We start from the raw sequence: 24,679 nt of genomic DNA on the forward strand, positions 1-24,679 counted from the left end.
TATTTGCTTTGAACAATGGGGCAAACAGAGCATGAAATTAAGTGTCGGGCACATTATATCTACAGATTTTAAACTTTTTATATGGTCACTTTTCAATGAGTGATGGTAACTTGGAAAATAGTTTGACTCTAAAAAGAATTATGGAATAAAATACATTTGATGAGTAGAAATAATATGACTGAAAGGGTAGCTGAAAGAGAGGCCAGAATCACCCTGCTTGCACTGTAAGAGATTTTTGCTGCTTCATAATCAATAATCTCAAATGACTCTGAAGGGCTCTGCTGATGTATAAAAGGTACAGAAAAAATAATGTAATGGAGGAACAGAGAATCAGTGGAAAATTAGTTTGGAATCCTTTTCTGGGCTTTTCTTTGAAGGATCATAAAAATGTCCTGTACTCAATTCCCTCTGGTCTGTATATCAAATGCGTAACCCAGATATTTTTATTATTAAGGTAATGTGCTTTCAAATCAAAGAGGTCAAGAAATTCAGAAGGTACCTTTGAACCTCCAGCCTCTTTTTACACCTGCTCAGAATGCCAAATGGCTAAAAGATAGAATTAGACCCCAGAATAGAAAAGGAAAATAATGTGCATGCAAAGGCAGAGAATGAAGGTTTTTTAATTTAACAATCAGCGTTAATTCAAGGAAAAAAATGGGAATGAAATAAAAAAAAATGAAAAGCAGGAGCTTATTAAAAGGGAATAAACAGGAGAGAAAAAATGGAAATGTGAAAGAAGATTTTCAATAATGACTTGTGGGGGAATGCAATTTTAGTTAAGTAGGGAAACTGCATTTGTGGTGTATCTCTCAGTGTCATTATTCATTCCCACAGACTCTGGATGATGCTTGTTGAATGGGAGAGTTTTTCTTGTTTTGGATTTGTTAAGCTCTTCCGTAGGATCCCAGATTTCATTCCCACAAATAACATTCATGAGCCAAGTGAGCATTGCTTAGTGAGAATCCAGATTTCTATTTATGGCCCTGAATGATCCTTGCTAGAGAAGGTCAGTCAGCCACATATGCCAAAAAAAACAAGACATATTGAAAGAAAGACTGAGCAAATGAAATTGCTTTTCTTGGCCAGGTGTGTGTACTGATTGGGATCTGTGATTCGTGTTCAATTGGGTATTTGTGGCCAATCAGAGAGAACGCTGAGATTTCTTTTGTGAATGAGAAGTGCCAGCTTCATGCCTGAATCTAAGACATGACCAGGATATGATGCCATGTTTCTTATCTTTTCATGCTGTTTTCTGAAAAACGGCTATAAAATGGCAACCACCAAATCCTTTGTATTTTTGCCTTCCTATGGGTCTGGGTCAATTATGCCATTGGAAAATAACTAATCTGGTTTATTATGTAGCTGTCAATGAATGTGTCTAAAAATGTTTTAGCCCTGATTTCCATCTGACCCACAGTTCTTCAGTAACAATAAGTAGTAACAATAGTGGGAGTAGCAGCTGTAGCAGCAGGAGAAGTGATAATAAAATAGCAATAATGGCAGACACTACCATTTATTAATTATCATTAATGTCAAGGACTAAATGACATGTTCTATGTTTATTTTCTAATCAAATCATCATAGAAAACCTATGAGATAAATATGTTATCCCCTTTTCCTGTATGGTGAAGCAGAGGTAAGTTACCTACTTACAATTAAGTAGCTAGCAAATGGAAAACTCAAGAAGCAAACCCAGGTCCCTGGAATTTAGTTTGAGCAGTCAGGTTTGAGTGCCTGTTCACAACATCATGTAGCCTCTCTTATTTATATCTCTTGGTCTGTTGGGCTTATACTTATGAATATGAAGTGTACAGTGAAGAAAAGACCTCTTCTGTGTTTTCCAGTGCTCAATACACCTCACCTACTACAATGTTAGACATTGAACAAGTATCTGGTAAATATGTTTGAATGAATCAGACAAGGAAGAACCCTCACTATTTTCGCATTCAGGTATACAAGACTGCTCCTGAGCTTTTCAGGTTTGCTTCATTGCTTCTAAGTGTCTCACACCAAAACCTTGCTCTACTGTCAAATTGGGACAAGAAGAGACATAAGGAGGACTTTTGGTTTCTGGTCGAGCATGTGAGAAACTTGGAAGTCACCACTCCATACTAACAAGTAAAAAACTAAACAAACTGAGAAATGAACAACTCTCCTTAGATCTGTAAGAGAAGTGAGGTTATAGAGCAAACTTCTGCCCCCAAAATTGGAGAGACCAACAGGTGAATATAGAGAATCACAATGTAGCAGAACAGAAACCTCCATGGCAGCCCAGTGCTGGGCTAGGAAAACCTGAACTATAATTGATGAATTACTGGAGGTTCAACGTGGACAACTCTGAGAGAGAAAAATTTCAGGGGGACCCAATCACTAGGGGACACCATACTTTTGTGAATTTACCTCTTGGAGCTCTACTATGCTCACACAGTGAATGTCAGAGACCAATCTCCTTGTGCATCTGACAGAGGGAAGGGGAAAGAAACCATTTTGAAATACAAGAGAGAATTCTGTTCTTCTTAACAAGTTTTGCCCTCCGGAAAAACCATTGACTACAGCCTATCCTGCTGGGTTATTTTCAGAGCCTCACTGACCTGGAAGAAGGGAAATACCCAACTGCAGCCCACTCGAGCTATCCTCTTCTACCTAAAAGAGGGGGCCTAAGGGAGGTGGGGGGAACTGAGAAGCATGTATGAAGTTCACAGTGTAGAGGCATAGCCTTATTGAAAGACTGAGCCCTAATCCTAGGACTATAGAATACTTCCCCTCCCCCTACACCTTACCACCACATTACCAAAGACCTATTTATAACATTAACCCATTACATCATATCTGACTATCAAGAAAAAAACTATAAGACATACTAAAAGGCAAAAAATACTTTGAAGAGACTAAAAAACCTTCAGACCCAGACTCAGACATGATAGGGATGTTGGAATTATCAAACGAGAAATTTAAAACTATTATGATTGATATGCTAGGAGCTCTAATGGATAAAGTAGACAACATGCAGTGACAGATGGGCAATGTAAGTGGAGAGATGAGAATTCTAAGAAAGAACCAAAAAGAAATTGTAGAGATAAAAAAAAAAAACTGTGACAGAAATGAAGAATGCCTTTGATGGACTTATTAGTGGACTAGACACAGCTGAGGAAGGAATCTCTATGCTCAAGGATTTCTCGATAGAAATCTTCAAAACTGAAAAACATAAAAGAAAATTGGGGGAAAAAAAAGAACAGAATATCCAAGAACATTGGGACAACTACAAAAGGTGTAACATGTATGTAATATCAGAAGAAGAACGAGAAATGAACAGAGGAAATCTTTGAAATGACTGAGAATTTCCTCAAATTAAAGTCATCCATGAAACCACAGATCCAAGAAGATCAGAGAACCCTCAGGATACATGCCAAAAAACTACACCTAAACATATCATATTCAAACTACAAAACATTAAAGTTAAAGAAAAAGTCCTGAAAGAACCCAGAGGAAAAAAACTCTGACCTGTATAAGAACAAAGAGAAGAGTTACATCTGACTTCTTCTCGGAAACTATGCAGGCAAGAAGAGAGTGGAGTGAAATAAAAAAAAGACCTCACCAGTCTAGAGTTCTGTACCCCACAAAATTATCCTCAAAAAAGAAGGAGAAATAAAGACTTTTTCAGACAAACAGAAATTGAGGGTATTTGTTGCCAGTAGACCTGCATTGCAGGAAATGTTAGCAGTTCTTTAAAGAGAAGGAAAATGAAATAGGTCAGAAACTCATATCTGCACAAAGAAAAGAAGAACATCAGAGAAGGAATAAGTGAAAGTGAAAGAAAAAACTTCTACTTTTCTTATTCTTTTCTCTTTTTTTTGTTATGGAGTCATATAATTTGAGTCTTTTGTAACTTATTTTTGCTCAACATTTTAAAAAAAATTTTTTGAGTTCATAATAGTTTACATGATTGTGAAATTTCACTTGTACATTATTTCTTGTCTGTCAACATATAAGTGCTCCCCTTCACCTTGCCCACCCCTCACCCCCCTTCCCCTGGTAATCACTGAACTGTTTCCTTTGTCCGTGTGTTTGTTTATCTTCCATATATGAGTGAAATCATCTCGTCTTTGTCTTTCTCAGTCTGGCTTATTTCGCTTAGCATAATTCCCTCCAGGTCCATCCATGTTGTTGCAAATGGGATGATTTTGTCTTTTTTTATGGCTGAGTAGTATTCCATTGTATATATGTACCACATCTTCTTTATCCAATCATCAGTTGATGGGCGCTTGGATTGTTTCCATGTCTTGGCTATTGTGAATAGTGCTACCATGAACATAGGGGTACATATGTTATTTTGGATAACAGTAGTGGGATAGCTGGGTCATATGGTAGTTCTATTTTTAGTTTTTTGAGGAATCTGCATATGGTTTTCCCTAGTGGCTGCACCACTTAGCATTCCCACCAGCAGTGTATGAGGGTTCCCTTTTCTCCATACCCTCTCCAACATTTGTTATTTTCAGTCTTAGTGTTTATAGCCAATTTTAACAGGCGTGAGGTGGTATCTTAGTGTAGTTTTGATTTGCATTTCCCTGATGATTAGTGATGTTGAACATCTTTTCATGTGCTTATTGGCCATCTGTATATCGTCTTTGGAAAAATGTCTGTTCATATCCTCTGCCCATTTTTTGGTGGCTCTGGTTTTTTACTGTTCAGTTGGGTGAGCTCCTTATATATTATGGAGACTAACCCCTTATTAGATATATGATTTGCAAATATTCTCTCCCAACTGGTGGGTTGTCTTTTTGTTTTGATCCTCGTTTCTTTTGCCTTTCAAAAGCTCTTTAGTGTGATGAACTCCCACTTGTTTATTTTTTTTTTGTTGTTTCCCTTGTCTGAGAAGACGTGGTTTTCAAAAAGATCCTTTTAAATTGGATGTCAAAGAGTGTGCTACCTATATTATCTTCCAGGAGTTTTATGGTTTCAGGACTTATCTTCAAGTCTTTGATCCATTTTGAGTTTATTTTTGTGTATGACATGAGATAATGGTCTACTTTCATTCTTTTGCATGTGGCTGTCCAGTTTTCCCAACAGCGTTTATTGAAGAGACTGTCTTTTCTCCATTGTGTGTTCTTGGCACCTTTGTCAAAGATTAGCTGTCCGTATATGTGTGGTTTTATTTCTGGGCTTTCAGTTCTGTTCCATTGATCTGTGTGTCTGTTGTTATACCAGTACCATGCTATTTTGATCACTATGGCTTTGTAGTACATTTTAAAGTCAGGGATTGTGATGCCTCCAGCTTTGTTCTTTTTTGTCTGGATTGCTTTAGCAATTTGGGGTCTTTAGTTGCCCAATATGAATTTTAGGATTCTTTGTTCTGTTTCCATGAAGAATGTCATTGGGATTCTGATTGAGATTGCATTGAATCTGTAGATTGCTTTGGGTAGAGTGGACCTTTTAACTATGTTTATTCTTCCAATCCATGTGCATGGAATCTCTTTCCATCCCTGTATGTCATTATCTAGTTCTTTCAATAATGTCCTGTAGTTTTCATTGTATAAGTCCTTCACATCCTTAGTTAAATTTGTTCCTAGGTACTTTATTCTTTTTGTTGCGGTTGTAAATGGGATTTTATTCTTGAGTTCTCTTTCTGTAAGTTTGTTGTTAGAGTACAGAAGTGCAACTGATTTTTTAAGTTGATTTTATACCCTGCAATTTTACTGTAGTTGTTAATTATTTCTAATAGGTTTCCACTGGATGTTTTTGGGTTTTCTATATATAAGATCATGTCATCTGCAGACAGTGAGAGTTTCACTTCTCCACTCCCTATTTGGATTCCTTTTATTCCTTTCTCTTGCCTAATTGCTCTGGCCAAAACCTCCGGTACTGTGTTGAACAAGAGTGGTGATAGAGGACATCTTTGTCTTTTTCCTGTTTCAGAGGGGTGGCATTCAGTGTTTCCCCATTGAGTATGATGTTGGCTGTGGCTTTGTCATATATGGCCTTTATTATGTTGAGATAATTTCCTTCTATCCCCATTTTGTTAAGAGTTTTTATCATAAATGGCTGTTGGATCTTGTCAAATTCTTTCTCTGCATCTATTGAGATGATCATGTGGTTTTCATTTCTCATTTTCTTGATGTGGTGGTATCACATTGATTTGCGGATGTTGAACCTTCCCTGTGTCGCTGGTATGAATCCCACTTGATCATGATGTATGATCTTTTTGATGTATTGCTGTATTCAAGTTGCCAATATTTTGTTGAGGATTTTTGCATCTATGTTCATCAACAATATTGGCCTGTAGTTTTCCTTTTTTGTGTTGTCCTTGTCAGGCTTTGGTATCAGTGTTGTTGGCCTTGTAGAATGTGTTAGGAAGCGTTCCATCTTCCCTAGTTTTTTGGAATAGCTTGAGAAGGATAGGTATTAAATCTTCTTTGAAAGTTTGGTAGAATTACCCAGGGAAGCTGTCGGGGCCTGGGCTTTTATTCTTTGGTATGCTTTTGATTACTGTTTCAATCTCTTTATTTGTGATTGGTCTGTAAAGATTCTTTATTTCTTCTTGAGAGTCTAAGAATTTATCCATTCCCTCTAGATTGTCCATTTTTTTGGCATATAGTTTTTCGTAGTATTCTCTTATAATCTGTTTTATTTTTGTGATGTCTGTTATTTCTTCTCTTTCATTTCTAATTTTGTTTATCTGAGCTTTCTCTCTTTTTTTCTTTGTAAGTCTGGCTAGGGGTTTGTCAATTTTATTTATCTTCTCAAAGAATCAGCTCTTTATTTCATTGATCCTTTCTACTGCCTTTTTTGTTTCAATAGCATTTATTTCTGCTCTGATTTTTATGATTTCTCTCCTTCTGCTGACTTTGGGCTTTGTTTGTTCTTCTTTTTCTAATTAAGTTAGGTGTAGTTTGAGATTGCTTATTTGGAATTTTTCTTGTTTGTTAAGGTGAGCCTGTATTACAATGAATTTCCCTCTTAATATGGCTTTTGCTGCATCCCATATGAGTTGGCATGGTATGGTATCATTTTCATTTGTCTCCAGATATTTTTTGATTTCCCCTTTTAATTTCTCCGGTGATCCATTGCTTGTTCAATAGCATGTTGTTTAGTCTCTACATCTTTGTCCCTTTCTCAGCTTTTTTTCTTGTAATTAATTTCTAGCTTTATAGCATTGTGATCGGAGTTGTTTGTTGTTATTTCAATCTTCTTAAATTTATTGAGCCTTGCCTTGTTTCCCAACATATGGTCTATTCTTGAGAATGTTTTCTGCGCATGTGAGAAGAATGTGTATTCTGCTGTTTTTTGATGGAATGTTCTCTATATGTCTATATAAGTCCAACTGGTCTAGCTTTTCATTTAATTCCACTGTTTCCTTGTTGGTTTTCTGTCTGGATGGTCTATCCATTGATGTTAGCGGAGGGTTGAAGTTCCCTACTATTATTGTGTTATTATTAATGTCTTATTTTAGGTTTGTTAATAGTTGCTTTATGAACTTTGGTGCTCCTGTGTTGGGTGCATAGATATTTATAAGTGTTATTTCTTCTTGATGTGATGGTCCTTTGATCCTTATATACTGCACCCCTTTGTCTCTCTTTACATGTCTTATCTTGAATTCTACTTTGTCTGATATAAGTATTGCAACACCTGCTTTCTTTTGTTTGCCGTTAGCTTGGAGTATCATCTTCTATCCCTTCACTCTGAACATGTGTTTGTCTTTAGAGCTGAGATGTGTTTCCTAGAGGCAGCATATTGTTGGATCTTGTTCTTTTATCCATCTTACCACTCTGTGTCTTTTTATTGGAGAATTCAATCCATTTATGTTTAGGGTGATTATCGATGTATGAGGGCTTAATGCTGCCATTTTATCACTCATTTTCTGGTTCTCCTGAATTTCCTTCATTTCTCATCCTGTGTATTTTGGTCTATCAATTGAGTTATATAGTTTTTTATAGTGTGTTTCTTTGTTTTCTCCTTATTTATTATTTGTGTCTCTGTTCTGTTACCATGAGGTTTGTATTTGAAATCTCTTGGATAACGTAGTCCCTTTTCTGATGGCCTCTTATTTCCTTAGACCAAACCAATTCAATCCCTTTCCTCTTTCCCTTCTAAGTTGTTTTTCTCACATCTCATTCCATCTTGTGTTATGAGTTTATGGTTAAAATGACAAGATTATCTTTGTTTTTGGTGTTTTCCTTCCCTTTGTCTTTAATGCTATATTTGAGTATTTGCTATCCTACTCTGATTCTGTCTACCTATTTATCTCCTTACTCCATGATTTGTAACCCCTTTCTCCCTTTTTTTTTTTTTTATCAGATATGAGGGCCTTCTTGAAGATTCCATGGTGGGGGTGGTGGTGGCATCTCATGGCTGTGAACTCCCTTAGCTTATGTTTGTCTGGGAAAGTTTTTATTTCTCCATCATATCTGAAGGATATTTCCACTGGATTGAGTATTCTTGGCTGAGAATTGTGGTCCTTCAAAGATTTGAATATGTCATTCCAGTCTCTCCTAGCCTGTAAGGTTTCTGCAGAGAAATCTGCTGAAAGCCTGATAAGGGTTCCTTTGTAGGTTATTTTCTTCTGCCTTCCTGCCCTTAGTATTCTTTCTTTGTCAGTCACTTTTGCCATTTTCACTATTATATGCCTTGCAGTAGGTCTTTACGTTAACATATTTAGGAGATCCGATAACTTCTTCCACATGTATTTCCATCTCCTTCCCTAGCTTTGGGAAGCTCTCTGCTTTTATTTCTTTGAACAAGCTTTCTGCTCCATTCTCCTTCTCTTCGCCTTCTTGAATATCTATAATTCTTATGTTGCATTTCCTCATTGAGTTGGCTATTTCCCAGAGGCTTTCTTCATTTCTTTTTAGTCTTAGTTCTCTCTCCTCCTCTATCTGGAGCATTTCAACTTATCTATCTTCAAGTATGCTGATACGCTCCCCTATGATGTCCACTCGAGCATTCAGAGAGTCCATATTTTGTTTTATTTCTTCCATTGTGTCTTTCATCTCTAATATTTCTGATTGATTCTTCTTTATAGTTTCAATCTCTTTTGTGAAGTAGCTCCTGAACTTGTTGAATTGTTTCTCTACCTTTTAGTTTGTTAAGTTTTTTGATGATAGCTATTTTGAATTATTTGTCATTTAGATTACTAATTTCTGTGTTCTCATCACTGATTTCTGGGTACTTGTCATTTCCTTTCTGGTCCGGAGATCTAATATAATGTTTGATATTGCTAGAGGGAGTGGCTCTGTGTTTTCACATCCTGGCATTATTTGGTCATAGTTACTGCCTGTCACTATTGGGTGGGCATCAAGAGCCATGTATTCTGAGCCCTCTGCCTTCAGCTGAGATCCCAGGCACTGGATCCACACTGGGCGGGTGGGGGGAGGGTGCCTTCTCCTGCATGTTATCAGGGTTTTCTTGCTCTGCTCTCACTATCTGCTCTCCTGGGGTGTTGGCTTGATAAGGTCACACCCTGCAAAAGATTTCTCCCTTGTAGAGGGCTTCCCTCTAGGCTGCAAGGGCCAACCTGGGATCCTTGATGTTCCTGCAAATGAACGTTCCCTCCCCCATTTCTTCCCTCTCGGAGGCCTCCCACATTCCCAGATCACAGTCTTTAGGGGAGGGAGCAAAGTTTTCTCTTACCTTGCTCCACCTCCTGTGAGGGGGGCTCCAGCCTCTCTACCCACCATCATATGGCTGCGTGGGTCTCTCTGATGTTTTTTGTGTTCTGTTTGTATGTCCTCTGTTGGAGTATGAATGTCCTTTTTATTGTATGTCAGAGGGGAGAGATTACCAGGAGAACTTACTCTGCCATGGTGCTGACATTATCTTCTCCTATTTTTCTTGTTCTTAATTGAGCTAACAAATAACAATTTGTTCAAAATAATAAATGCAACAGTGTATTCAATTATGTGTTCATATTTATATATATACTTACGTATAAGTAGAACAGAATGACAGCAATTATACATGGGAGGGGAGGAAGGAATAAGGATTATTTTGTTGTCATAAGGTACTTGCACTACCCATGAAGCAGTATGGTGTTATTTGAAAGTGGACTTGGATTACTTGTAAATGTATATTGCAAACTCTAAAGGACCACTAAAAAATGTCAAAAAGAAAGAGAGTATAACTGATATGCTAATAAAGAAGAGAAAAAATTATACAAAATACTCAGTTAAAACCAATTATGTCAGAAAATGCATGGAAGACAAATAGGAACAAAGAACAAAGGCAGTGAATAGAAAACAGGAACAAATATGGTGCATATGAATCTGGCTATATCACTAATCACTTTGAATGTCAGTGGTCTAAATGCACCAATTAAAATACATAATTTCTCAGAGGGAATCAAAAAACAAGACTCAACTATATGTTGTCTACAAGAAACCCATGTTAAATATAAAGATATGTATAGATTAAAAGTAAATGAATGGGAAAAGATAAACCATGCCGACACTAATCAAAAGGAAACAGGAATACCTAATACCTGTCTTAACTTCAGACAGAGCAGACTTGAGAGCAAGCAAAGTCATCAGGGATAAAGGGGGACATTATATAATGATAAAGGGGTCAGTTTTCCAAGAAAACATCAGAATCCTTAATGTATATGCACCTAACAAAAGAGTGTCACAACATATCAGGAAAAATTGATAGAACTACCAAGACAAATTCATGAATCCACTATTATAGCTGGAGATTTCAACACCTCTCTATCAGAAATGAGGAGATCCAGCAAGAACATAAGGACATAGTTGAACTCAGCAACAGCATCAGTCAACTGGATATGATGGACACATATAGACTACTTAATTCAAGAACAGCAGAATATATATTCTTCACAGGCTCACATGGAACATTAAACAAGATAGACCACATTCTGGGCCATGAAACACACCTCAACAAAATTTAAAAGAATAGAAATTATACAATATATGCTCTTAGACCACCATAGAATAAACCTAGAAATCAATAACAGAAAGATATTTGGAAAATCTCAAAATATTTGGAGATTAAATGACACACTTCTACATAACACATAGGTCAAAAAAGAAATCTCAAGATAAACTAAATGTTTTGAACTAAATGAAAATAGAAGTGTAACTTATCAAAATTTGTAATATGAGATGAAAGTAGGTCTTAGAGGGAAATTTTAGCATATATTACTGAATGCCTATATTAGAAAAGAAGAAAAATCTAAAATCAGTCATCTGAACGTTCGCCTTAGGAAAGTAGAAAAAGAAGAGAAAATCCAAAGTAAGCAGAAGAAAAGAAATAATAAAAATTAGAGGAGAAATCAATGAAACTGAAAACAAGAAATCAATAGAGAAAATCAGTGAAACCAAAAGCTGATTCACTTAAAAGATCAATAAAATTGATAAGCCCCTAGCTAGGCTAATGAAGAAAAAGAAAGGACACAAATTACTAATATCAGAAATGAAATAGGAGACATTACTACAGATCCCATGGACATTAATGCAATAATAATAGAGTTCTATGAATAGTATTCTTTCCCATAAATTTTATAACCTTGCCCATGAATTTTACAACCTACATATAGTGGACCAATTCCTTGAAAGACACAATTTGCCGAAACTCATACAAGAAGAAATAGACAATCTGAGTAGGCCTATATCTCTTAAAGAAATTGAATCAATAATTAACCTTCCAAAACAGAAAGCCCTGAGCTCAGATGAGTTCGATGTGAATTCTATCAAACATTTAAGGAAGAAATTATATCAATTCTCTGCAGTCTTTCACAGGATAAAAGCAGGGGGGCATACTTCCTAAGTCATTCTGTGAGACAAGCATTACCTTAATACCAAAACCAGATAAAAGAAAACTACAGACCAGTATCTCTCACAAACATAGATGCCAAAATCCTCAACAGAGTATTAGTAAATTGAATTCAGCAGTGTATAAAAAGAATTAAACACCATGACGATGATCAGAATAATGAGCCCAGAAAGTAGACCCACATAAATATAAACTGATCATTGCCAAAGAAGGAAAGGCAAAACAATGGGGAAAAGACAGTTTCCTCAACAAATGATACTAGAACAACCGGACATCCACATGTCGACAAATGAATCTGGCCTCAGACTTTACACCCTTCACAAAAATTAACTCAAAGAGATCACAAATCTAAATATAAAATTCAAAACTATAAAACTCCTAGAAGATAACATAGGATAAAATCTATATGGTCCTGGGTTTGCTGATTACTTTTTAGATATGACATGGATAAAGGCAGGATCCTTGTAAGAAGTAATTGATATGCTGGATTGCATTAAAATTAAAAATTTCTGCTCTGTGAAAAATGCTATTAATAGAATGAAAAGACAAGCTGCAATCTGGGAGAAAATATTTGCAAAAGACATATCTAATAAAGGCCTGTTGTTCAAAATATACAAAAACTCTTAAAACTCAACAATAAGAAAACAAACAGTTCAGACACCTCAGTAAAGAAGATATACAGATGAATATATTCATAAGCATATGAAAAGATGCTCCACATCATATGTCATCAGGGAATTGAAAATTAAAACAATAAGGGGATACCACTATTTACCTATTAGAATGGCCAAAATCCTGAACACTGACAACACCAAGTGCTGACAAGGATGTGGAGCAACAGGAACTCTCATTTGTTGCTGGTGGAAATGAAAAATGATACAGCCGCTTTGAAAGACAGTTTGGCAGTTTCTTACAAAACTAAAGATGCTCTTACCTTGTGATCCAGTTTTCCCAAAGGGGTGAAAACTTATGTCCACATGATAACCTGCACAGATGTTTATAGCAGCTTTATTCATAATTGCCCATACTTGGAAGCAAACAAGATGTCCTTCAGTAGGTAAATGGATTTAAAAAATTGGTGAATTCAGGCAATGTAAAATTATTCATTGCTTAAAAAAAAGCTATCAAGCATGAAAAGACATGAATGAAACTTAAGGGCATATTTCTAAGTAAAAGAAGCCAATCTGAAAAGGCTATATACTGTATCATTTCAATTATGTGACCCTATGGAAAAGCCAAAATTTTGGATGCAGTAAAAATATCAGTGGTTGCCAGGGATTAGGGAGAAGGGAGGGATGAAGAGACTAAGCAAAGAGGGTTTTTAGGGCAGCAAAACTGTTTTATGATACCATAATGGTAGATACCTATCATTATAAATTTGTGGAAACCCTTAGAATGTGCAACACCAAGAATGAACCCTAGTGTAAACTACGGACTTCGGGTAATAATGATGTGTCAATATAGGGTCACCTGTTGTAATGAATTTACCTTTCCAGTGGGGAGTATTGTTAATGGGAATAAACAAATAAATGAAAAACTATCAGATACAATAGGGTTATAATGCATTACAAATGTCTTGGGGATTAGTTACGATCTGATGGTCAAGGAAGACAGCCCTGAGGAAATAACATTTAAACTGAGATCTGAATGACAAACCAAAGCTAGTCTTGAGATCATCTCACCAGAAGAGCAGCCTTCCATGACTCGCCCTAAAGTAGGAATGGCCTCTGTGTGTTGCAGGAACAGAAAGAAAACGACAGTGTCTTGGACTTGGTACTTCGAGACCAAGACAAAGAAGAGTTGGAGATGCACTAAGAGAGCGTTTTGCAGGCTGGAGGATGGAGTTTGGCTTATATTATAAGTGCAAGGAGAAGACACGGAGGGACCCCATCAGATTTGAATATTTAGAGGTGTACTCTGATTGAGCTGTGGACAATAGGTTATAGGTGGCAAACATGGAAGTTGGAATATGGAGAGGAGATTATTGACAGTGTCTCAGTGAGAAGTGGTTACCTTTTGAACTTGGGTGGGAAGGAGTAAAGGTGGAGGTGAGTGCATGGATCTTGCCCATGTTCTCCATTCAGACTTGACAGTGCTGGTATGGATTGTATGTATTTGTATGTTAGGGATGGGGTGATGGAAAATGAGAAAAGAGAGGATGATTACTGGGGCTTGGTCAGTATCTAGCAAGATGTGGAAACACTGATTGGAAGAACAGAGTTGAGGGAAATCATGAATCCTGTTTCGGACATGGTAAGTTTGAAAGTCCTATTGGATGTGCAAGTGAAATATGAAGTAGACAGCCTGTATAAATGAGTCAAAGTTAAAGAGACAGACTGAGGGAGAAGTATAAACTTGAGTGTGATTGACTTAGTGACAATATTTAAAGCCTATGGGGCTTGAAATTACCACAGGAGAGAGTGTAGATAGAGAATGGAAGAGGTTCCAGGGCCAAACCCCAAAGCACACCATTTAGGGGTCAGTCATAGGAGAAGCAGGCAAAAAGAGGAGGAGTAGCTAGTGAGTTAGAAAGAAAATCATCAGAGTGAGATGTACAGAAGCAGGAGGAGAAAATATTTCAAGAACAAAGTGTGTCCCCTTGTGTCAGATGCTACCAAGAGGCCACATGAAGGAAAGTGTGATATTGGAAGAAGTGATGTTGGAATTAGCAACCTGAATACCTCAGTGGCTGTGACAAGAGCATGTTTATTGGAAGAATAGGAGGGAAACCTGACAGAGTGACAGCACAAGGTGCTGAAACAGATTCTAACTTCAGATAGTTCTTTTTAGATGTGTTTCTGTGAAGAGGACAGAGAAATGGGACAGAAGCTGGAAGTAGAAGTGAGGAGAGGGAGCTTAAGGGTTTCCAAATATATAGTGGCAAAACCTGGAAAATGTATAAATGTCTACTAATATGGGAATCCTTAAATTATTAGCTTTTAAGTAGAATGCAAGCATATGTGGACATGTATGTAGACATCTTTTGTATGGATAAAATATGTCACAATAACAATTTTTAAAAATGAGTAAATGTGGAGATTACACACACGAGATGACAAAGTGAGCACAGATGTCTATTCTCTTCCCACTGAGTACCATTTAAAAATAATAAAGGAATATAAACATAAGATGGCAATAACAATGAGAATGGAAGGGAGAGGAGATACCGATGTCTTTGACCGTAAAATGTCAAAGAGGCTTTAAACTTGGGGACAGGAGTGAGAAACAGGACATAAAACAGGGAATAAGTAAAGAAATGTTAAAGTCTTTTCCTTGCCCCTTTTTGCTTGTAGGAAGAAAGCCCAATAGCCAGTAATTATGCTTCAAGCAAAAAAAAAGTTCTCTTTTTTTAAGTGTCAGATGAATTGAAGCGTATTGTGTTGGTATGAGTGCTCCAGAGTGATGTCATATTCATTGTGGCATTTGGGAAGCATTCTGAGTAAGAGGCCACTCAGGCAACAAGCCCAGTGCAAATATACAGAAATCCAGGTCTGGTCTCCTTGCCTCCTTTTTTTTTTTTAATTAAGAGACAAAGATATAAACCAGATATTTGTAGGAAACCTACAGATAAAGTCAAATATGCACAAAGAGAACTTTTGAAAAATAAAACCCTCCTTTTAAAACTTCAGCATCCTCAAAGAAATTCTAAAACATATTGCATCCATTTAAAAATGCATCCATTAAAAAAAAAAAAAGTCCTGAATGCTGTGAAAAAAAAAAAAAAAAAAAAGAACGCATCAGAGAATAAGACAGCCCGTGGAAATTAAAATGCAACTTTTGAAATTTTAAAATTTAGTGGATGATTTGCCAGACGAAATTGAGAAAAATCTCCCACCATGTAGAACAGGGGTTGGCAAACTTTTCTAAGAGCCAGAGAGTAACTATTTTCAGCTTTGCAAGCCATTCCATCTCTGTCACAATCATTTGCTCTGGCTTTGCCAATAAAACTTTATAAACATGAGTTGCACATAATTTTTACACTTCATAAAATGTTATTCTTCTTTTGATTTTTTCCTACCATTTAAAAGTATAAAAATCGTTATTAATTAGCTTGTGGACCATAAAAAAATAGGTAATGGACTTGATTTGGCCCATGGGGCCATATTTTGTTGACCCCTAATGTAGAAGAAAGATACAGATGATATGTAGGGAAAGCAAAGTAAATTGTGGCACGAATTTAAGCAACTGCTGGCATATAATAAAAGAAAATCTTTTTGATTTTCCTGTTGGGAAACTTCTTTGAGATTTTCAGCGGATATGACATTGGACTGCTGAGACTGTGGTGTAAGAAAAAATAATCCAAACCAATCGAATTGTCCCAGCATCTGAACAGTATTTACACAGTCACAATAAGGCAAATGCTGCTTATTGATTAACTTCGAATCAATCTGCAGTCATAACATGGCAGATCAGATCAAAGGGTGTAGGACAGAAAACATGTGCTATTAACCTTGAAAATATAAAAATACTGTGGATGACAGAAAGTGGGACTTGGAAGAGATGAACAAGTATAGAAAACATAAAAAGAAGGAAATTAACAAGTATAGAAAAAATAAAAACAAGTCCTTATTTGGAAAATCACATAGATTTAAGTATATTGTTTAAGGTTGAAAAAATAACCAATTAAGAACTAAAGTTAACAATACCAAGAGCAAACCAAAGAGAGGAGAGAAGGAAGCTATCATATGTGTGTTAATTCCTGATCATTCTCACCAGGGTATCTGCAGGTAATTCTCTAAGTCTGATAAATTAAAGGCACTGAAAATAGAAACCATTAAGAGGTCGCCCCTGGAAATTGCAGCTGGAGTTAGAGAAGGGAAATATTTGAATTAAACCGTGTGTGCGTATGTGTGTTCTACTTCAAAGAAATAATAGTTTCCAGTGAGAAGAGATGGGACAGAAGACTGGGGTTTTTCACTATAAGCCCTTTTGTATAACTTTTTCTAAAAAAAGCATGTAGCAACAAAATTAAAAATAGGATGATGATAGAAGCATAAAAATTACTTACATTGTTAAGCAACTAAGGATACATAATTTTTTGTTCAGACGGGGATATGGCCTTAAAAACGTGTACATGGACATGGATTCTGGACAAACAGTTTATTAAAGTAAAGGTAATTGTGTTAATGAGAGAAATCCTAGCTAAAATTTTCTTTAATTTGTAAAAGTCAGTATTTTAAAAGTTAATGTAAATTAATATGAAAACTGTTTTTTCTGTTATCTCATAAAATTCATCTCACCTCTATTTTGTTCTCTTCCCTATTGTATGTGTGTAGTGAGATTTCAAAGCTCTATCTCAGATTGTCAGAGTATTTTGTCTGAGTTGATCAGTTTATCTGAACTGGAGTTTGTCCCAGCATTAGTCAGCTTGGACTGCCATAACAAAACTCCATAAACTGAGTGGCTTCAACAACAGAAATTTCTTTCTCACAGTTCTAGAGGCTGGAAGTCTGAGCTCAGGGTGCCAGCGTGGTTGGGTTCTGGCGAGAGCTCTCTTCTTGGCTTGCAGAAGGCTGCCTTCTTGCTGTGTCCTCACATGGTGGGGAGAGAGACAAAGAGCTGTCTGGTGTCTCTTCTTATGTAAGAACATTAATCCTATCAGATCAAGATCCCACCTTATAACCTCAGTTAACCTTAATTACTCTCATAAAGGCCCTATTTCCAAATAGAGTCACGTTGGGGGTTAGAGCTTCAACACAGATGTTTTGGATAGATGCAAACATCCAGCCCATAACAGCACCCACTGAATTAAGTTGTCATTTGCCTGAATTGAACATGTGGACAAATTGTTTTGCCACCAACAAATCGTGCAGCTGGGGAGTGGCTGTCCATACAGGCTTAACTTTTAATGCCCAAGAACTCTACTATTGGAAGCTTTGCACAGGCTGACCCCTATCTTAACAGATTCTAGAGTTTAGGGGTCTCCCAACCCTGGAGTCCCTACCCTGCCCTTGCTAAATTCAATTGCAGCAACATTTTCTTAATACTTTTTTCTTTTTTCCCCTGAGTGCTAACAGCATGGTGGCCCCAACTTGGCAAGACCCATCAGCCCTTTCTTTTCTGTAAAACCATCCAAAGTAAACACTCAGTCTTTTTATTATTTTGTTTGATCTTCACAACAACTTTGTAAGGTGGGCAGAGAAGGTGGTTCTATTCATACTTTAGTGGTGATGTAATTGAGAGACAGATATCAGCACTGTCCTACTCTACAGTGCAGAAAATGTGCCTCTTGTCACAATAAGGAGAGTGGAAAGAGCCCTGGACTAGGGGTCAGATGACTGGGGCCAGCCCCAGCTCTACCCTTAGCGTACCTGGATTTGAACAAAGGCAGGGTTTATCTTGATCAGATTTATCTTAATTGATTCAAGTAAGGAAGCAATCTGGCACTGGGAACCTCAGTAAGATAGCTCACATCTTCTTTTCCCTTATGTCCATCAAACCAGAGTGAGATCAGGAAGTGAGCATGGAGTTTGAATTCACTAGCAGTGTGGCCTTGGATGAGTCACTTCGCCTCTCTAAGCCTGCTTCTCTGTAAACTGGAAGTAATAACTACTTTGTAGGTTGTTGAGATGATTAAAAATGATTTATCTAAAGTACTCAAAACAATTCTTTCCATAGGCTGTGTTACAAAATTGTATCTAATATTACGTCTGGAATGGCATTAATAAGCTCTTCTGCCACATTCCCAAGCATGATTGGGGCAGACTTGACCAGGCATGTTCTCATAGTGATTTCAGAGGGGCAAGAAAGACTGTACCACATGAAAGAAAGGCCTCTTGAGAACTCAGCTCAGACCTGGCCCATCCTCACCACCCTGTTGTTCTTTTATTCTTTTGCCCCACTCCCAGACTCAAAACATGTAGAAATAGATGCCACCTTATGGCTGAAGGACCTCCTGGTGTTGCAGAGTGTAATTTGCACTAAGGGCTTTTTTTGTTTTGTTTTATTTTTCGCTGAGGAAGAGTTACCCGGAGCTAACATCCGTGCCAGTCTTCCTCTATTTTTTAGTAGGGGGACTACCAGCACGGCATGGCCACTAACAGAGTGGTAATGTAGGTCCACACCTGGGAACCACACCTGGGCCTCTGCAGAGCTTAACCACTAGGCCACTAGGGCTGGCCAGCACTGAGGCCATTTTTGTTAACAACCTACCATGTTGTTATTCCGAAGGAACTGTCATAGAAATATGTAATGATGATGATCAGTAACCATTTTTATGGTTCATATTTGTTTTCCTTTATGCTTTTGTCATGCTTTCATTCATCCAACATTTGCACAGGGTATTCCCTTAAGGTACATGCTCAGAGCGCATGTGCGCCTTTGTGCCTTGCACGCATAGCATCTCCCGTAGGTTCTGCTCATCTGGGCAGATGAGTGATGGATTTCCCTGCTGTGCTAAGGAAGAGCAGACACAAAGTACAGTGTGATCCTCTCCCTCCGTATTTCTCTTGACAGGCACAACAATCTGGGCTGATAGGAAAAGCAGGCCTTGATATCCAGGCCACCGGGATGCCAGAGACATCTTGTTTTCTCTTGACTGCCTGGGCACGTCTGTTTATTCCCTCTATGAGGTTTTACTCTTAGAAATTTTGATGCCCAGCAGTGTGCATTTGAGAGAGAGCAGATTTTACCAGCGTTCCATGCAAGCATCCGATTCACAGCTTGTGAGCAGTAGAGTCTACACATCTGGATGGTGCACCTTTATAAATAGCTCCATCAGGTGGCTGGGGAATCCGGGCTGTATCTGTGGTGTGGCATTAGGACACTTTGTGCATGACTGTCCCTGAAGACAAAGAAGAGCAGACTCTGAGTCGGAGGGAACCCAGTGCCATGGCTGAATGTTGTGTAGTTGCAGCAAAGCCCAACCTGAATGAGGAGCATCCCTGTGCCTCTCCTCATTTGGTACCTTTCTCTTTCCATTTACTTCCCTTTTTCCATCTTTTCTTCCAGTTCCTATGCCTACCTTGTCCACTGGTGCCTTTTAATCTTCCTTCTTTCTTATCAGCTGTTTTTCTTTGGGTCTTAGCTCATCACACCTAACATCATGTCAGAATGCCTGCCACTCATCTCCAGTCAGCTGGACTCCACAGACTTCCTGTTTCTGCTGCGCTATTGCTTACCCAAGTCAGGCTTGGGAATCCAGCATTGGGAGAGCGTATTAATGCCATTCAAGAGATACGAAGGGATACTTTCCTGAACACATAGGATATGGCAGGCACTACTAAAGTGCTTTAGATAAACCATTTCTAATCCTTCCACAATTGACAAGGTAGGTATTATTTCCAGTGTTTTGAGGAACACATTTAGAATGGTTCAGCGACCTGCCCAAGATCACGGTGCTAGTGAATGCCAGAGCTGGCCTCCAGTCCAGGTCTGGGTGATTCCAAATGCCAAAGCTTGTTTCATTACATCACTCTCTGTGTCATTCAGAAATGAAAAAGTTGAGGATCAGAAATGTAAGTTATCTTGCTAAGAATTATAGTGCTAGAATATCGCTCATTTTTAGCTCAATATAAGAGAAATCTAATGGGAGGAAAAGCTGTTTTAGTTTCAACCTAGGAATGTTAAGAGCACGACTGGGACTAGAAGCAGTTTTCTGACACTCAAGGATATAGGATCTGTGATAGATAAGGATAGACCAGACAGTTCTTTCATTCATTCACTGTTGAGTGCCTGCTGTGTGCCAGGCGCTGTTCTAAAGTTTGGAATTTTTCGCAAAATAAGAAAGATTCCTACCCTTGTGGAGGTCACAAGCCAGTTGGAAGAGACAGATAATAAACAATAGACAAAATGAATGAAGTGTTAGTGTATTAAATGATACTTGCTATGGAGAAGGAAGCAGTGGAACAAGGTAATGGGAATCGAAAGCGCCAGAGGGAGGAGTGTTGCATTTTAAAAGGGAGACAGGATAGGACTTACTGAGGAGGTAAGATTTGAGCAAAGACTTGAAGGAAGTGAGGAAATTAGACATGTAGGTTTCTGAGAGAACACTCCAGGCAAAATAAGAAGTGGGTATGGTTGGCATTTGTGAGCAACAGCAAGAAGGCTAGTATAGTGGGAGCAGAATGTATTACAGAAAGAACGGTGAAGGTATCTAGATTGCTTGAGGCATGGTAAGCCATTTTAAAGATTTAAAATAAGGGCAAGAGAGAAGCAGAATTAGGTTCAGGAGGTACCCAGCTGAAGTAATCTAGGTGTGACACGATAGTGTTTCTCATCAGGATTGTAGCAATGTTGGTGAGCAAAAGAGATTGGAGTCTGCATATATTTGAAGGTAGACCCCTCAGGTTTTCCCAGTAGATTAGATGTGGAATACTAGAGAAAGAGAGGAATCTATGACGAATTCAAGATTTGGGGCTTCACCAACAGGAAGTACAGAGTTTCTCCCAAATGAGATGTAGAAGGCAGTTTTCAGAGAAAAAACAGGAGGTCAGTTTTGGGCATGTTGAATTTGAAATGTTTACTACGTATGCAAATAGAACTGTGAAGTCATCAGTTGTGCACATGATTCTTTAGTTTGGAGAGAAGACTGGGCTGGAGATAATTTGGGATTTATCAGCATATATTTACATATATGTTAAAAATTTTAAAAAAAGGGCATGAGACCCAATGGAGAGCACCAATGTGATGTGTGAAATGGAAATCACTGCAGTGGGTGGTGAGATTTATCTGGCATCGCACCAAAGGTGGGACTCAAGAATCAGAAAAATGATGGAAATCTGATTTTGTCTTCAATACAAAAGACTATTTTAAACATTAGAGTTTATTAGCAATGGAATGGCCTGTTTCACAGGATGCATTTTCTGATGCTGTGAATTTTCAGGGAAAGCCTTAAATCTAGATCATCGTTTTCCCAAATTTTGTGTGCCTCCAAAAGAAAAAAAAAAAGAGAAAAAAATAATTATTTTCAATTTGGGGCTTAAGATTTTATCTTTATTTATCCAAGTAAAGTTGTTTACACATGTGCGCACACACCCTGGTATATTTATTGTGGTGCAGGTTTACTAACCACCATTTTACATGTTTTAAAGTGGATCAGATTCTTGTCTTAGCTTTAAACTTGAACCCACTGACCATTTAGATTCTTTCAAACTTTCCATTTCTTTGAGTTTGTGGTTCTGAGCATTTAGGAATAAAAAAAGGCCATCGCTAAACTTGGATATGGACAAATTAAGGAAAAAAATTATATCAGGCCAAATTTGTCTTTTCCTTTTTTCTTTTAATGACGCCACCACAATGATGTCTTAAAACAGTGGTTCTCAAACTTAGTCCCAGGACCCTCTTGTACTCTTAAAAGTTATTGAAGACATCAAAGAGCTTTTGTTTACTATGGATAGTGCAAATATAGAACAAGCAATACATTGGTTAATAAGGATCTCATATGGTGGATTCAAACCTGCAAAATATAATTGAGATTCATTAAAATCTACTTTCAAGATAAGAGAGCCCTAGTTTTACTGAAATTAATTTGAAGACTCAAAGCTTTGGATTTTCTCTAAGTTCGGTACGAGCCAATGATGTAACTCAGTAATAATAAAGGTTTAGGGTTCAATAATATATTTCACTTTTGTAATCAGTACATTTAGGACACTGGCTTTTGAAGGAAATATTAATAAGCTACAATGCCCTGTGGAGGAGACTGGAAAGTAATAGATCTAAAATAGATGTCATATGAAGAACAGTTGAAGAAACTAATAATACCACATTGTGTACTTGGAAAAATTACTAATGTTGCTTACCTGTTACCACTACTTAGGGGTGCTCGACTGCTCAGAAGAGATGAACATTACAAATTAGGAAGCATGAACTGATCCAGGTGATATTAAAGCAGTAGGTAAAGATGAGAAAATGGGAAATAACATTACATATATTTATCTTTCATTCGTGCAAGAGGAAATGTGTTCAACTTTTACCTGGAAACTTTCTAGCTGTGAAATCTCTTCTCTTTGGGAGGCATGAAGTTTAATAGCTTCATTCATCCTAAGATATTTTGGTCCAAACCCAGGAATGACCAAGTGGATCTCATAAGCAACCCTGGAAACAGAATACAATAGAAGAGGTAGCTTTTAAAATTTTTCTAACCACCTCTTCCCATGAAGGAGTTAAGATGAAAGAAGAGGGCATTATTAGTATTTAGAAATTAACTAATTTATGTTGTCGTAATGGCAAGATTTGTATAATAGGACAGAACTCTAATGGGCATAAAAAAAGTAGAACATTTTGGAAAGGGAATCGGGAAAGGAATTTTAGGTGCGGTCTAACTGGTTAAGATTGGAATGGAATTATTTAATTTTTTAAAAATTTAATATCAAAAGTACACTGGTACAAAATTAGAATTGTTTTCTCTCTGTTTAAAGGACAAAGTTTTATTAGTCAGTTGACCTCTTGATAAGAGATTGAAATTTTTTTTAACTTTTTGGGTAATCTGTCTAGACAGCAAAGGTTTTGTGTCTTACTAAAATTATGTGCTGTGCTTCACATTGTCTTTATCATGTCCTTGATTACTTAAGAAAACCTAGTCTTCTCAATATTAAAAGAGCTAAGTTTTGTTCACAACTCTGTAAGCTTCTGTATTTACCTTTAACACCTTCTATTGTCACTTGGGCTAAATAAATATTATTTCATTAAAAAATTTTAATGAATTCAACTGCCAAGTATTCTGTGAAGCAGCCCATCCTTCCTGATATTTAGAGGCCCCCTTTTGGGTGAACGAACATCAAAAGCTGCCAAAGTAGACGTCAGTGGTTTGTTGTATGTGTGTTTTTCCTCCCCCTCCTCCCTTCTTCTTCTTCCCCTTTTCTCCATTCTTCCTCCAATCTTGAGTAAGAATATACAGTGGAAGCCAATAAAAGAGAGGACTCTGGAACTAAGGAAAAGACAATGTGGAATGATAAGGGAAGGAGGCAAGGTTTAGAACTTGCAAATACTTGATTATAAAATGAGATGCTTGTAAGTATGTTTACTATTTTCTGATAATTGGTCATAAAGCTCACTATATCCTGCCAGTGGATATAAACAATCAATGCATTCTCTATTTCTTCACAGTCAACCCGCTGGGCCTCAGGCAAGCTTACCTAGTTAAGAGTTTGTACAGCCATTGGGAGCTTAAAGTTGTGGTAGTCTCTTATAAATCCAACCCCAGTAAATTAAAAGGGAATTTAGATTGCAAAACAGTTAACGGATAATTGAATTACAAAATAAAACTTAACTTTAAAAGCAGTTCGTAATATAGTCTTTCAATATGAAAACTTCTGTGGAGTTTTTTATTACCTAGCAGAAAATCTTCAAGTTTATGTTAACTTAAAACTTGAGTTCTTTCCAGTTAAATATAAATCAAAAGTTACTATAAAACATAGCTGAAATTATTGTATATGGTTAAATTAAAATAGGAATCATTTTTTTAAAAAATAATAAGAATTTGCAAACAACCCTTCCCGATGTGTCTTTTGCATAAAGTGAGATCTTCCCGTGAAATAGAAATTAAAGGCTTTAGAAATGTGCTTTCAGGTTATCTATAGAAAGGCAAGAACCACTTCAGAAAAGAAATGCCTGGAATTCTACTCAGTGTCACAGTATGTAGGGGTTAAGATAACAAACTGCCTCGGGCCTCTTTCAGGGCAACAAAACAAACCAAAATTGTCTTCAGGGTGTAAATCCAGAGAATGATGTACCCAAACATGGAGAAAGAGAACTGGGGCAAATGTTTTTTTTAATGTTTGCCTTTGGGCAGGATTTTTTTTTATTAGTTTATTGTTTTTAATGAATATGAAATACTATCTCTTTGATAAACTGTTATTATTTTGTTTTAGGCTCCTACTGTGGAAAAAAAAACCCACACAGCATGTTAGAGAAAATTTTCATCTAGAGTTGAGTATAAAGAGAGGTGTGAGTGTTGGGTTGC

At 37.2% G+C, this 24,679-nt stretch overlaps 1 protein-coding gene across 3 annotated transcripts in view; it reads left to right on the top strand.

The window, feature by feature from the left end:
• SAMD12 (sterile alpha motif domain containing 12) overlaps positions 1-24,679 on the top strand; it is a 382,037-nt gene that overhangs the window by 139,884 nt on the left and 217,474 nt on the right. The window lies entirely within an intron of this gene.

Source organism: Equus quagga, chromosome 16 (assembly GCF_021613505.1).
Source record: "Equus quagga isolate Etosha38 chromosome 16, UCLA_HA_Equagga_1.0, whole genome shotgun sequence".
NCBI classification, from domain to species: Eukaryota; Metazoa; Chordata; class Mammalia; order Perissodactyla; family Equidae; genus Equus; species Equus quagga.